This window comes from Gorilla gorilla, chromosome 2, assembly GCF_029281585.2.
Source record: "Gorilla gorilla gorilla isolate KB3781 chromosome 2, NHGRI_mGorGor1-v2.1_pri, whole genome shotgun sequence".
NCBI lineage: Eukaryota > Metazoa > Chordata > Mammalia > Primates > Hominidae > Gorilla > Gorilla gorilla.
The window spans coordinates 181776869-181792559 of NC_086017.1; the positions used below are offsets into that span (position 1 = coordinate 181776869).

The following is a 15691-nucleotide window of genomic DNA, read 5'->3' on the forward strand; positions in this document are numbered from 1 at the left end:
AGCTGAGTCTACCCTTCAAGATTCCTTACATCTTTTCTGGAAAAAAAAAAAAAAAGGCTTGGTGCCTTCAGATTCATATGCAAAGGACCTCTGTGCAAATGAAAAGCCTAGTAATTATCAAGAATACGTATCATAATTTTACAATTTAAAATATTTACTTAGCACTTTAAAGTCTTGAAACAAATTATTGCCTAAGGCTCTGTTTTTTAAAATAGCGAAATAGTTTAGGTATTTAAGTTCTAGCCCTCGCAGTAAGCTATTTTTCTATTGATTTTTATCTGTGCCAAATATGGTGCTAATAGCAAGCAATGGGGGAGAGTATGATGTGTCTATTGACACTGCATGAAGTACAAGTTCACCATTATTGTGTCTACACTTATAGCATGGATTTGCCCAGTGCTGCTGAAAGGATGCCCAAGGATGTCTTTCTCCTGAATGAAGTCTCAGTGGCATGGCAGTTTGGGAAACGTTGGCCTAAAACAGAAAACGTCTTCCCAGGTATGGGGGTGTTAGAGCAGCAGAACAATGCAAGGAACTTCAAAACTCCTGATGCCCAGACTATATCCTAGTTAGACCAACTGAGTCAGAATCCCCCGGGGTGGGCGAGACTTGAGTGAGAACCTACTGTTAGGAGAAAAGATGTCTTCTCTCATTGTTTCCATTTCCCCCTTGTTCTGGGCTCTGTGGGCAGGAGAGTGGGAAAAATAAAAAAGAGGATGAAGTGGGGCCTTTAAAATGTCTTGGAGAATAACCACCACCACCTCAGGAAGTGCAGGGACCCCGCTCCCCCTAGTGGCGGTGTGCCGGAGGCAGCTGGAAGTGCCTGGCCGGCCTGGCCGGCCTGGGCATTATGTGTGTTAGGAAAGCGGTGTGCGCGGTGTGTCTCCTGCAGGCTTCCTTTTTATAAAATGTGTATTCTATTTATGCATATTTATTTAAATTTTATTATGTTTACCTATTTATTTATTGTTTATAAATATATGCTTTCTGTATTTTTATATTTTATGTTTATATAAAGGTGTCCACTGTGGAGCTCTCTAACATGTTCTGAGTCTAGAGGAGGCAGGTGAAGGTGAAGGCCACACGGTGACCCCAGATGCCGTTTCCTGGGTGGGATCTGATGCCTTATTCTGAAAACGTGGGGCACAGTGGCCTGGCTTTCAGAGCAGATCTGACCTTGGAGTGGATTGGTCCCCATCCCTTCAACACACACATATACACACTTCCCCAGTTCCTGCAGAGCAAAGATATGCCTGCTCCTTGATAAAATTTCAGCATTGGTCCTGGTCATTTTTCCCATAAGACTTCAACCAGGATCCTTTCGTGTCTTTCTCCTTGTGTTTAAAGCCAACCACATGTATTTTGACATGTGGACCTTTTGTACAAAAGGCCGTGATATCCTTTATCCCCACTTGGGTAACATTTCCTGCCCTGGGATGCGGCGTGGGGTAGAGGGAGGGTGAATTCTGTCCTGAGGCTGCTGTGCCATATTCTGCCTGTTTGATTGGGCTTCTGCAACCTCTACTAAGAAAAACACACTGCAAAGCAAGGTGAAGGGCAACAGCCCTGAGCACCACTTCTAGCAGGTGTGGAGAGAGATTCACAGCACCTGGCCTGTGTGTCTTCCCACTCAGATACCAGTGGAGGCCCACGCACCATATGTCTGGATACCTAAAAGTTTTACATCAAGCTAAGAGACTGATGAATTAATATGTTCCGTCCTCCTACTTTCATAAATATGTGTAAAGATCTGAGAGGCCAAGCTCAGCTGCAGCCTTCTTGGACTTCTCAGAATTCTCCCCAGAATGTGATGACCTGGGACAGCTAGGGATCCCCACTGGCAGCCCACTCACCCTCTTTTCCCATCCCCTGGCTTAATCTGACCCCACAAGGAGCCTCCTGCACATAGGCACACTAGCTTACCTATCCAAGCCCTGTCCAAACGAGCTTGTAAACAGCCTCCTTTTGGGGACCACAAGGGCCTAGACAGATTTCTAATGGTAGCATAGTCTCCATGTGGAAGATGGAGATGTAGAAGAGTCCTGTGTAGGTCTGGAGACATGTGAGCAAAGAATTACTGCATCTCAAGTATCTGGAATGTGGAGAGAAGGGAAGAAATGGGTTCTGGATGGGCTCATTCCATTTTCATCGCTATACAAAGAAGGATTTTTAAATTTTTTTATGTTGGAATAATTTTAGATTTACAGAAAAGTCACACATATAAGCAAAGAGAATTCCTGTATACCCCTCACCCAGTTTCTCCCATTGTTAATGTCTTACATTACCATGGTACATTTGTCAAAACTAAGAGCCCATTATTGGTACGTAACTGTTATCTAAATTCCAGACATTCTTCAGACTTCACCAGTGTTCCTATTGATGACCTGTTACTATTCTAGTATCTGATCCAGGACACTACATTGCATTTAGTTGCCATGTCTCTCCATTTGCTTCTGGCCTATGACAGTCTTCAGTCTTTCCTTGTTTTTTGTGACCTTGACAGGCTTTAGGAATGCTGTCCAGGTATCCTGTAGGATGTCTCCTAATCTGGGTTTGTCTGATTATTTTGCTCATGATTAGACTGGGGTTATGGAAGGAACACTGCAGAGGTGAAGTGCCCTGTTTCTGTCCATGCAGGCTGCTGTGCTTTCCATCTCAGGTACAATGGTCCCCTACAGAGGTCCAAACTCAAATGTCTTCAAAAGCCAGGCAGGTAATACAACTGAGGTGAAGAAGTGGAAAAGAGCAGGATCAAATGACAGAAAGAAACAAAGGGCAGTGGCAAAGCTGAGAGTGATTCCTCAACTGAAAGGGCTGCAAATTCATGTTTTGTCTACAATACTCTGCTGGTCAAATCAAACATTCTGTATGTTGGCTCAGGCTCCTTCACGGTAAAAACTTGGTGCCATACTCTTAAGCATATACGGTCATACAGACAAGACCGAGGCTAGTCTTTCTGGGCTATACTAACCCTTTTCTTATGTCAGCAGCTTTTGTCCTGAATGTAGCTCCTTGGTAACATTTCCTTGGAAAGATCTGAAAAAGAGCCTTCACTTGGAAGCCAAGAGCTCTTGATCCCAGCAGGTTACTCATTTGTCAGTGTCCATGTAGCTGACTCACCTTAGGCCTAGATGTTAGAATCCATTTTCTTATCAACCTCACACAGTTATAGTGCAACATGAGTCATTTGTTGCACTTCTATGAATGAGTTATTGAGCATTTCTATACATGCATTGATATATCAATCAAGATAGGCTAGGTTACGCTGCGGTAAAAAAACAACCCCCAGGTCTCAGTGGCTTAACATTACACGTTTCACTAGGATGAACATACATTGTCAAATTGTGCCTGTTGTCCCTTTTACTCTCAAAATGATCCAGTTTGAAATCCTAGTTCTCCATGATACTACATGTCCAAAGCAAGTCAGAAGAAGGGTATGAAGACTCAAGCTGGCAGAGGCATCATCTTGACACGTTTTCACCAACATTTGGCAGTGGGAAAGGAATGTAGCAAATTGCACATCAACTTTTAAGGCTTCCACTCACAAACATTAACTGTAGCTAATCACACGGCCAAATCTAGCTTCCAAGGAGGAAGTGAAGTTCAATATCTAGAAAGTGAAAGCCAGAAATAATTTGTGAATAATACTAACAACTGGATCGGTTAGGATCAAATGTTTCATGTGAAAATCATCAAAACCATAATGGTATTTGGCAACTATCAATGAAGATGATGTTTATAAATGCTTCAGCTGATTTTGTCAATGTGAAGATTAATTTTATATGTCTACTTGACTGGCTTAAGGGATGTCCAGGTGGCAGGTAAAACAATATTTCTGGGTGTATCTCTGAGGATGTTTCCAGAAAAGATTAGCATTCGAATCAGTGGACTAAGTAAAGAAGCTCTGCCCTCACCAATGTGAGTGGGTGCCATTCAATAGTTTGAAGGCCTGAACAGAATAAAAAGGCAGAGGAAGAGTGAATTCATTTCCTCTGTTTGAGGTGGGACCTTCGTTTTCTCCTGTCCTCAGGCATCAGCGCTCTTGGTTCTCAGGCCTTCAGACTTGGGCTAAATCATACCACCGGCTTCTCTGGTTCTCCAGCTTGCAGATGGCAGATCATGGGACCTCTTGGCCTCCATAACCATGCGAGCCAATTTCCATAATGAGTCCCTCTCATCTCTCTCTGTCTCTGTCATCTAATTATCTATCTCTTAATGGTTCTGTTTCTCTGGAGTACCCTGACTAATACACTTGGGAATATTTATTGTGTTACCCTTATAGGCCATGTTTCCTACTCCCAACACACGCACTGGATATTATGAAAAGGAGGTGCTCTGGGACTCCATCTCTTTGTGGCCTTGAGTTGGCTTCTGCTCATCTCTGCCCATATCTCACTCATGATACCACGCTGCATTCAAATTCCTTCACCATAGTTCTTTCTATTTCTTCATCCATTTTTGTTTACTCTTGATTTTTAAGAGTGGTAAGGCATTTCACTCATACCCTTTCTCTCTGGCCATAACTTGTCAGATAGAAAAATATCTTTTTCAAATGTATCCCAGCCATCCATGGAAACTCCTGTTCTTTAAGATTTTTCTCAATGCAGTATAGACAGTTTACACCAAGCATTTTACAAAATATGTTTTAATAGGCCGGGTGTGGTGGCTCACACCTGTAATCCCAGCACTTTGGGAGGCCGAGGTGGGTGGATCACAAGGTCAGGAGATCGAGACCAGCCTGAACAACATGGTGAAACCCTGTCTCTACTAAAATTACAAAAATTAGCCAGGTGTGGTAGTGCACGCCTATAATCCCAGCTACTCAGGAGGCTGAGGCAGGAGAATTGCTTGAAACCAGGAGGTGGAGGTTGCAGTGAGCTGAGATTGTGCCACTGCACTCCAGTCTGGGTGACAGAGACTCCGTCTCAAATATATATATATATATATATGTTTTAATAAACAACTGTTTTGTTTTGTTTTGACACGGAGTCTCGCTCTGTCACCCAGGCTGGAGTGCAGTGGCACAATCTCAGCTCACTGCAAGCTCCGCCTCCCAGTTCACGCCATTCTCTTGCCTCAGCCTCCTGAGTAGCTGGGACTACAGGTGCCTGCCACCACGCCCAGCTAATTTTTTGTATTTTTTTTTAGTAGAGATGGGGTTTCACCATGTTAGCCAGGATGGTTTCGATCTCCTGACCTCATGATCCGCCCACCTCAGCATCCCAAAGTGCTGGGATTACAGGCATGAGCCATTGCGCCCAGCCAATAAACAACTGTTTTAATGAACAGTTTGTTCAGAAAACAAATGCAATATTTAGACTACAAGAAGTATGAATCCTGCTGCTGCCCTCTGCTTTAGTTAGGCCACATCTGGAGTCCTCTGGTCAGCGGAAGCCCCACACTTAAAAGGCGGCCTTTCAGTGGATCAGGAGTGGAATGTCTAATATAAAGAAGTATGTTGGAAATGTGATTTAAATAGGAATGGGAATATGTAGGAGGCTGGCAGTGAGTGCCAAAGTAAGTACAGTGCAAACGTGATAGGAGTTAACATGGTCCCTGTCACTAAATATTTGAAGTGCCCAATGGAGTGTTGTCCTGGTATAATACTTTAGGGTGGTGCCACAACTTCTGCGGTTGTTACTTCCATTTATCTTAATTGCTGTTGTTTCTTTGAAGGATTTCTGATTTTATTCAATTGGCTCATTGTTCAATGTATAAAAAGAAAGGATTTTTTAAAAGGCACTGGAAAATTTCCTTTACTACTGATTTCAGAAACTGATGATGAATGGCTTTTGCAGAAAATTGATATGAGCTGTTTATTAAAAACACATCCCGGGACACGCACTTTGCCTGACAAATCACCATAATCTGACCCACAAGATCTGATTTTCAAAACCTTGAGGAATATTTTACATCACTAATGAGAAAAGAAGAACTTATTCATTTATGACCTCCAACATCTATGTTAATTGATGGTTATATCCTTTTGCAGTTAATATATCTATTAATATACTCACAAGCATGGAAACTGGCCAAAACAGTTAGGCAATGAATGCTATTGCAAACATAGACATATATTTTTCGCAGTAGGGTTGTCCATTTCCTGCCATGGTTTAAATGCCAAGTGTGTAAATAAAAGGACAACAGGATGACATAAAAACCGTATCCTATAGTGAAAGACCTTTCAAGGCAATAATAAGCAATCTTATATACCTTGGTCTCCTAAACTTGGAAGCCAGTCAGTTTGTTTCTTAGAATCCTAAGCAACTATAAAATGAAATAAAATTTTAATGCCCTGTTAGAAGGGATGAATAAAAATCCATAAATAAGAAAATAAAAAAATCTTTACTTTGCACATTTGCCATTTCCCTATCCAGTCAGCTCTTTTTTATCAGGCCTAGTGTTTGAAGCAAAATGAAATTGATTCATCTGCTTTCTTGGCCCCAAACGGTAATGTTATCAAGAAGTGAAATAGAGGACTAGAAATAGAAAAATGGAGAGAAATCATGGACTTTGAAGTCTAGCACTTCTGGCCATTGGATAGCTAAGAGTTGCCTGCAGCATAATACAAGTCAGTCCTCTAAGTCAATCAAATTCCCTCCTACTCTTCATCTTCTGGCTTTTTTTTTTTCCCGTGAAGTCTTCTTCTCCTCTGCCTATATATAGGGTACTCCATGTCCTCGTTGGCTCTTTTCTTTTCTCACACACCATTTTCTTTTTTGGTAATGATATATAGGCTTCCACAACTTCCACTGTCATCCCAAGGCACACAATTCCCCCAAATCAATGCCTTCAATCCAAATGCTCTTTTGAGCTCCAGACCCACATTTCAAACAGTGTTCTGGGTAACTCCATGGTCATTTGATGGACATCATAATATCACTGCCTAGGCAATGGTGCCTGGCATCCAGGAGCCTGGGCTGGATAGACATCATGAACCTATGGCCAGTGTTCACAGAGCAGGTTCAAACTACACAGATCATTCAAATTGCTCATTATTTTGAAAGAGCTGGGCAGAGAAAGGGGAATCTGAATGGACATAAGACTGTGAGAAAAGCAGAAAAAACAGATAAACATCAGAAGGCTTAAAGTGACTATGAGAGGCAAAGCTTATAGGGATTTACCAAGTTGAAGAGAGTAGTTGCGAGGTTCCTACTAGAGCATCTATGCTCTTACATGGAGCTGTTCCTTCACTTCTGTGGGTTGATCAGAGATGGAACACAAATCAAGATGGATCAATGAGATTCCACCTAGGACTTTTAGACTTGGAATCAAGAAAGGACAAAAATAATTTCTCTAATAGCTGAACTCTATCAAATGCTTTACTAGAGAAGTAGAGGATAATCAACAGGTAAACAGGAAAGAAGGATGCAGTTGCTTAAGATGAAAAAAGAGTTCGTGGCAGCATTCAAGTTCTCAATTCCAATTGACTCTGAGACTCTACCGTATTACTTCCCTTTGCAATACTTGGTTTTTCCATGATGTAGCACCTGTGATACCCACCCCTATGCGAAGTTTAGGTCAAGTTCATCCTTGAAACCAAAAGAGTTTTATTGAAGACAATCACCAAATCCTGCTGACACTCTTCAAATGAGTCACATGTTCCTGTTTTCCATTACCTCTGCTGAGTGATGTGCCTCTGGGGGCACAAGGATGTCTTGCTTATCTTTATGCCCTTTCCAAGATGGCACAATGCCTAGCACAAAGAAGGTACTAAGAAAGCATGGATTGGGATAGTTTCCCTCTGCACTCTCCAGTGGCCTAGCTATGCTTTTACAGCACAGCGACTCAGAGATCGCCTTGATGTAGGAGCAAGACTGTGACCTAAGAGGCCTGGGCATGATCTTGTCTCCACCACCCAAAACTTTCCATCATCACATTTGATCATCATTTCTCACTACCCCTTGAGAATGCTAAGACAATGAGGCTATTTCTTCTCCATCAACTCTGTGTTTCTCCCCAATAGACTGTTTTCTTAAACAGAACAGTGAAAATAATTATCAGCCTAGAATGACAGCCTAACATGTCCTTTCAGCATGCACCATGTGAAGAAGACAGGAAGTATGGGGCAAACAGGAAGAGTAGCATAATACAGGCAGGGCAGCATCTTGGGAAAACTGTCAGAAAGACCCACATCTTATATCAAGGTCTTCTGTCAGCCCCCTGCCTTCTGTTGACCAAAAGGTTGGGTTCGTCCTGTGCTCTTCTCTGACACTCCCTCCTCTTCTATTTCATTCCAGGGCATTCAAGTCCAATGATTTGTTTTAGAAATGCTATCATTTGTTAGCTTAGCTTTTATCTCGGTTGGATGCCTTTCCTGTCTCACTGCTTTCCTTTCAAGGAGGCAGAGCCAACAGTTGACTGAGAGTTTTATTCAACACACCCCTGTTGTTAGATGAAGCTGGAGAAACTTTTATTAACAAGCTTACTCAGGACTTCAGCCATGGCGTAGGGTATGTGTCTGCCACCTGTGTCTGGCACCCTCTGAAGCCTGAAGAAGAGATGAAGTGAGAGGAGCTTCTGTTTGGAATACCAGCCTGGTAAATAAACCCCAGCAGGTGGGGCCCAGAGGATGATTTGCTTTTGTCTGTGTGAAGCAATTGCCTTTATCCAGGTTGCTCTAAATGGTGATGCTAGAGACATTATGAGAGCTCCGAGATTTTTGTGCTGCTCAGGCCTGTTTCTGGTGATGCAGAGTCCATCTTCCCAGGTGATATAGAATTCCTTATTGGGAATTCTGGGGACATGACCGATGAGGCAGAAACAAAAGGGAAGTCAGAAATACAGAGATGAGATGATGAGAAAGTAGTACCTGCAAATAATTGGCAAAGAATAGAGCTGTGGGAAATATTGGTAATCATCATCATCAGCATTCTAAAACTTTATATTTGAGTAGTGCTTTATAATTTTTTAAACTTTATTTTTACAAATTACTTTTGTAATTATTACTCACTCCTTCTTACAAAACCTTGAGGGCTAGAACCACTCAGGATGGGAGAGATCATGATATAAAGGCACTGATAATCTGTATATACTATAGAAGGCTGAGACCATCAGCCCAGGCTTATTATGGGTAAAAGGTTTATAAAGCAAGGGCTAAAAATGAAAACCTGAAACATTATAAGAACTGAAAGAAAATATAGAAAACAACCTTAGTATCCTGATGGAAAAAGAGGGCAGGTTTTGCTTATCAATTCACAAAAATCCAGAAGCCCTACAGGAGAAGACTAACAGATTTGACTACTCCAAGCTTTTTTAAAACATTGTTTTCTATTTTTCATGTATAAGGCTTTCTTCAGATATCTGTGGATCTTTGTCTATTTGCTCATGATTATAAATGGAGAAAAGAGCTGATTAGAAACTGTGTATCTGCATAGAGCTTATTTATTCCGAATATCACTGTTGGATAAACTGAGTAGGCCATTTATTAAGCAATTCCCACTGTCAGTATCTTAGGCCAGAAGTCCTAAGTAAGTCTCACTAGGCTAAAATTAAAATGCTGGCATGGTTTTATTGCTTTCTGGAGGCTGCAGGGGAAAAATTGTTTTCTTATCTTTTCCAGCTTCTAGAGGCTGTCTGTATTCCTTAGCTCCTGGCCCTTTCCTCCATCTTTAAAGCCAGCAACAGCCACTCAAGTCTTTCTCACATTGCGTCACTCTGACATTGGTTCTCCTCCCTCCCTCTTACACATTTAAGAACTCCCGTGACTGCACTGGGCTCACACAGATAATCCAGGTTCATGTCTCTCTCTAAAGTCAGCTGATTAGCCACTTTAACTGCCCTCTGCTATATAATCTACTATATTCACAATTCCAGGGCATAGCATGTAGACATCTTTGGGAGGTTTTTATTCTGCCCACCACAAGTGTATATATACTCATATGTGTGTAAATATGTATTAGTCTGTTCTCACTCTGCTAATAAAGACATGCCCGAGACTGGGTAATTTATAAGGGAAAGAGGATTAATTGACTCACATTTCAGTATGGCTGGAAAGGCCTCAGGAAACTTACAATCATGGTGGAAGGGGAAACAAACAAGTCCTTTTTCACATGGTGGCAGGAGAGAGAATGAGAATGAAGGTGCAAGCCCGTTATAAAACCATCAGATCTCATGAGAACTTACTTACTCACTATCACGAGAATAGCATGGGGGAAACCACACTCATGATTCAATTACCTCCAACTGAGTCCCTCCCACGACACGTAGTATGGGAACTACAATGCAAGATGAGATCTGGGTGGGGACACAGCCAATCCATATTAAAATGCATAGAAAAAGACTGGAAGTACATACGCCTAATTATATAATGAATTAAGTACCTAACAGTGGTTGCCTCTGAAGAGAAGGAATGGGAATTAGGAGAGAATTTAAAAAGAACTGTTATGGTTTACTTGAAAATTATCACATTTTCTTTGGAGTAACCTGAACCAAAGGATTTTAAATGTATTAATAAAAATATCATTAAATTGTAATTATTTACTTATATTTGTCACTTAAACATAATGTTGTACAATCTGTTTTCTTAGCCATTATATCAAATGGGTTCTTTTTTTTGTTTGCTTTGTTTTTTTGAGACGGAGTCTTACTCTGTCACCCAGGCTGGATTGCAGTGGTGTGATCTCAGGTCATTGCAACCTCCGCCTCCTGGGTTCAAGTGATTCTTCTGCCTCAGCCTCCTGAGTAGCTGGGATTACAGGCATGCACCACCACGCCTGGCTAATTTTTGTATTTTTCAGTAGAGATGGGGTTTTGCTATGTTGGCCAGGCTGGTCTCAAACTCCAGGCCTCAAGTGATCCACCTGCCTTGGCCTCCCAAAGTGCTGGGATCACAGGAGATTCAATTATTGAGGTTAGCACATAACTATGAATAAAAATAGGTTTTAAAGGTATAAGCATATTCTATTTAATACATATGCTTCTTTAATTTGTTGATGGTGACTGTGAAAGTGTGAAATGTATAGAGAACTGCCTTGTCTGCCTCTGAGAAGTGCAGTTGTGTCAGATGAAATAAGAGACATGTGTGATGTGAGGCCAACGTGAAAGTTTACAGAAAGTCAACACATTTCCTATCACATTCTTTTATCTTCACTATGGTTTGTTAGGGATCTCATTAGATGCTTCTATTTCATTAGTCTTTTGGCATTTCACTCTTTCTTGTTTCTGATATGTCTCCTTCTTTGTCTTCATAGTGTTAGTTTCATTTTGTCCATTAGTCCATTTGTTTCTCACTTAAGCATTTCTTCTTTGGCGTTTTAACTATTTTCATACTCCTTAAGTTATTTAGACTTGATTAAACAAATAAATACCCTAATATGCATGAAAGTATTTGCACAGATAATTGTCAGAGGCATATAATTTCAAAAATGCTTTTATATACTGTTTATTTGGTGTATAAAAATGTGGCCGGCCATGGTGGTTCATGCCTGTAATACCAGCACTTTGGGAGGCTGAGGCAGGTGGATCACCTGAGGTCAGGAGTTTGTGACCAGCCTGACTAACATGGTGAAACCCCCGTCTCTACAAAATACAAAAAAAAAATTAGCCGGGCATGGTGGCGCATGCCTGTAATCCAAGCTACTTGGGAGGCTGAGACAGGAGAATCACTTGTACCTGGGAGATGGAGGTTGTGATGAGCCGAGATCGCGCCATTGCACTCCAGCCTGGGCAACAAGAGTGAAACTCCATCTCAAAAAAAAAAAAAAAAACTTTATATACTATTTTAAAATAAATGACACTGGTTTAAGGTTACACTTAGAGAAATTTCAAGCTTACTTTAAAAAACTAAATACTTGAACATATACAATTCTTCTAAGGACTACCAACCTCATATCTATTAAAGAAAACCCTTGTGAATTAATAGGCATGGTTTTCACATGATCACAGGATGCTTGATCATTCATTGGCTAGGGTTATCACATACAAAGCTACTTCAGGCTACCCGATCCTTTTAAAACAACAAAAGGAGTATATATTTTACATATATATATGTATATATATATTTTACATATATATGTATATATATATTTTACATATATATGTATATATATGTGTGTGTGTGTATATATATATATATATATATATATATATATATATATATATATAATTTTTTTTCCCCAAAGAGAATGAGAAAAAGAGGCTCCCACATAGAGAAGAATTAGAGTTTGGAATGAGTCCGAATGTGGTAGGGAAATAGCAGAATGGCTGTCCAATACTAGCAGGTCTAGAAGTAGGGGATGGAGGTGCTGGTTAACTGTGGAGAATGGTTTCTCTGGGTAGCCCTTTGCAGCCATCCAGCGGAGACAATGAGGAAAACCTGCAGCAAGTACCAGAAAGGCTGTGACTCAGCTGAGAGGTTGGGGGACATTGTACCCCCAGGAGAAGTGTTTTCTTTTCTGCAAAGACAGAGAACAGGAGAGGGAGAGTCTCCCATTTCTGAAGAGTCCAACAGCAGAAACAGCAGTCTCCAAGGCCCTGTCTGCAGGGGGAAAGGGACATGTCAGAGGTCCTGTTAAGTGGTAACAGCTGCGACCACAGCAAAAAAACCTCTAACTTTCTTGACTCCATGGTCTACACCACCTACTCTACCTTTAGCTCATTCAATCTGTAAATATTTTATCCAATCTACTTATTATTTACAATGATGGCATGCTCTTTGACAGTCTTGGTGTTTTCTCTACATTGTTTTCTATCTTTAAGTTGTCTTCTCCTTCAGAAATGAGTCTGTGTTTTTAAAACTTCTTATGAATATGCCACACAGACCATACACAAAAGCTCTTTGATGATGTTTGGAATTAGAGAAAGGGGGAGATTTCAGACTCACATGTGTTTGGACAAATCTCAAAGAACTAAAAGATCTGAAAAAGATAGTGAGTGTAAAGATTTTTGTTGCTGTTGCTGTTTTCAATAAAGCACAAGCCTTCTTGCATCCAGCGCTCTTGAGTAATTGATTTTAATTAAAAAATAAAAGAAAACAGAGCCGTAGCATCCAGAAAAGATATACAAGTGCTAGGTAAAATTCTAATTGGAGACAGTAAATTGAACATGTTCATTTAATCCCATTTCCTCCACAGATTCAATTAGTACATCAATATGATGATTTTTTAAAGCATGAACTCTCAGGAAAAAGAAATGGAAGAGAAGACTACAGCAACAACATTGTGGAAGCTGGGGAACTAAAGCAATGACCTTCGAGGCAAAGAAAGTGGAATCCTGAGCTGGCATAAGGGGAAGGTGAGAAAAAATTTAGCAGACCCCTCAAAAGGCTTAGGAATTGATAGCACCAAGACCTCTGCAAGTGGGAGTATGTGTGTGATTAAGGATAAGCATAACTGAAAGTACGTTAAAGAAGTTGTTAGATTCTGAGTCCAAATGGCTGGCATTTGCTTCTCTTCTATCCTGAATTAAGACTGGAGATTTGTTCTCAAGATACTATAACAGAGCTTCTCTGGACTGGGAGACTTAAAGATATTTTTGCAGTTACGATTGCTACGTGAGAAACCACCCCAGAACTAAGCTGGATGGAACAATCATCTGATAATACTCATAGATCCTGTGAGTCATTCAGACAGTGCATGGCAAGGACAGCTAACTTCTGCTCCACACGTCTGGGGCTTTTTAGCTGTAAAGATTCAACAGCTTGGTCCTGGGGTCATCTGGAGGTATCTCCACTCAACATGCCTGGCAGTGGATACTGTAGATTAGGGTCTCTGCTGGGCTCAGTTGGCCAGAACACCTATATGGGGCCTCCCAATGTGGTCTCTCTGCCTGGGCTTATTTGGGCTTCCTCACAACATGGTGGCTGGGTTCCAAAGGCCAGTGCCCGTGAAGGGAAGAGAGCAGTGAATGGCTTTCTTGTGATCTAGCCTCTTTCAAGATATGTGATTCCAAAGGGTAAACCCAGCTTACAGTTTTGAATTATCTACATATACCTCAGGAAAAAAAAAATCACACTATCATTCTCAGGGTTGAGAAATTTCATTTTTCTCACAGGTGGCTTTGACTTTGATTTCAACTCTGACAATTAATACCATAGAAGCCACCATTTGGCCTCCAAAATAATTTTTGGCAAGACTTTTATTCATGTTTACTGCCTTCAGAGCTCAAAGAGAATGGTTTTCCCCCCAGTGCTTTAAGTTCAATCATTAAGATGTTTTGATCACTGTAAGTTTGACATATTATTATTCAGATAGGCATTTACTGAGTACCCCTTGCCATTTTATATTTAAGTTTGCAAATTCATTACTTAAGAATGTGCTAATCCCAAACCCATTATGGAGTGTTCCTGCAATTTGTATATCCTGACTTGAGATCACTTGAGGTACTTTAGTTTTGGTCAGAGAATCTGTATAGCAGGCAAGTGAACTGAAAAAAACAAAACAAAACAAAAAAACAAAAAACGCTGCTTTTCTACCCAGTTATCATCTTGTAAAATATGACATTTTGAAAATAGGTATAAGAACATTAGAGAACACTACTCTTATAGAGCGAGATTTACAGAAATAAACATCTATGTATGTTTTTAGCATGTTATTCATTAAACCTCATCAGTTATGGTTCATAGAAAGTGCTAAGGTACTTTTCTACATTTTCTTTCAGTTCCTTTTTTTTTTAAGTTATATTTTAAGTTCTGGGATACATGCGCAAAACATGCGGGTTTGTTACATAGGTATACATGTGCCATCGTGGTTTGCTGCACCCATCAACCCGTCTTCTACATTAGGTATTTCTCCTAATGCTATCCCTCCCCTTGTCCCCACCCCACCCCTGACAGGCCCCAGCGTGTGATGTTCCTCTCCCTGTGCCCATATGTTCTCATTATTCAACTCCCACTTATGAGTGGGAACATGCAGTGTTTGGTTTTCTATTCTTGTGTTAGTTTGCTGAGAATGATGGTTTCCAGCTTCATCCATGTCCCTACAAAGGACATGAACTCATTTTTTATGGCTGCATAGTATTCCATGGTGTATATGTGCCACATTTTCTTTATCCAGTCTGTCATTGATGGGCATTTGGGTTGGTTCCAAGTCTTTGCTATTGTGAATAGTGTTGTAATAAACATACGTGTGCATGAGTCTTTATAGTAGAATGATTTATAATCCTTTGGTTATATACCCAGTAATGGGATTGCTGGGTCAAATGGTATTTGTAGTTCTGGATCCTTGAGGAATCACCGCACTGTCTTCCACAATGGTTGAACTAATTTACACCACCAACAACAGTGTAAAAGCGTTCCTATTTCTCCACATCCTTTCCAGCATCTGTTGTTTTCTAACTTTTTAACGATTGCCATTCTAACTAGTGTGAAATGGTATCTCATTTTGGTTTTGATTTGCATTTCTCTAATGACCAGTGATGATGAGCTTTTATTCATGTGTTTCTTGGCCACATAAATGTCTTCTTTTGAGAAGTGTCTGTTCATATCAAAAAAAGCCATGCAAACATCTCAATTTTGTCCCTCTTTGATTTGCTATGGAAGTCTCTAGGCTTATAAAGAGCTTAACTATGCAATGAAGTAAGATAGTTGTTCTTATAGCAATACATAGTTGCTTTTATCGCTCTGTTATTTTAGTCTCGTTGTCATTCATTAAACTGAAAAAGAACTGTGAGTAGAGGGAGAAAAACACAGCGTCTTTCTCCTCCCCTCCTGGGAGCGGCGTCTCTCCCTTTCCCCAACAAGGCAAAAGCAGAA

General features: G+C 40.6%; 2 long non-coding RNA genes across 2 annotated transcripts in view; one reads left to right on the plus strand and one right to left on the minus strand.

Annotated features, from left to right (window-relative positions):
* Positions 1-387: 387 nt before the first annotated feature.
* Positions 388-15691, plus strand: part of LOC134758115 (uncharacterized) — a 176506-nt gene continuing 161202 nt past the window's right edge. Inside the window, exons 1-2 of the long non-coding RNA XR_010133001.1 lie at positions 388-498; positions 13074-13233. This is a non-coding gene — a long non-coding RNA (uncharacterized lncRNA). The remainder of the gene's footprint in view (positions 499-13073; positions 13234-15691) is intronic.
* The window catches only part of LOC129532355 (uncharacterized), a 35227-nt gene continuing 21700 nt past the window's right edge, over positions 2165-15691 (minus strand). Inside the window, exon 3 of the long non-coding RNA XR_008678053.2 lies at positions 2165-3610. This is a non-coding gene — a long non-coding RNA (uncharacterized lncRNA). The remainder of the gene's footprint in view (positions 3611-15691) is intronic.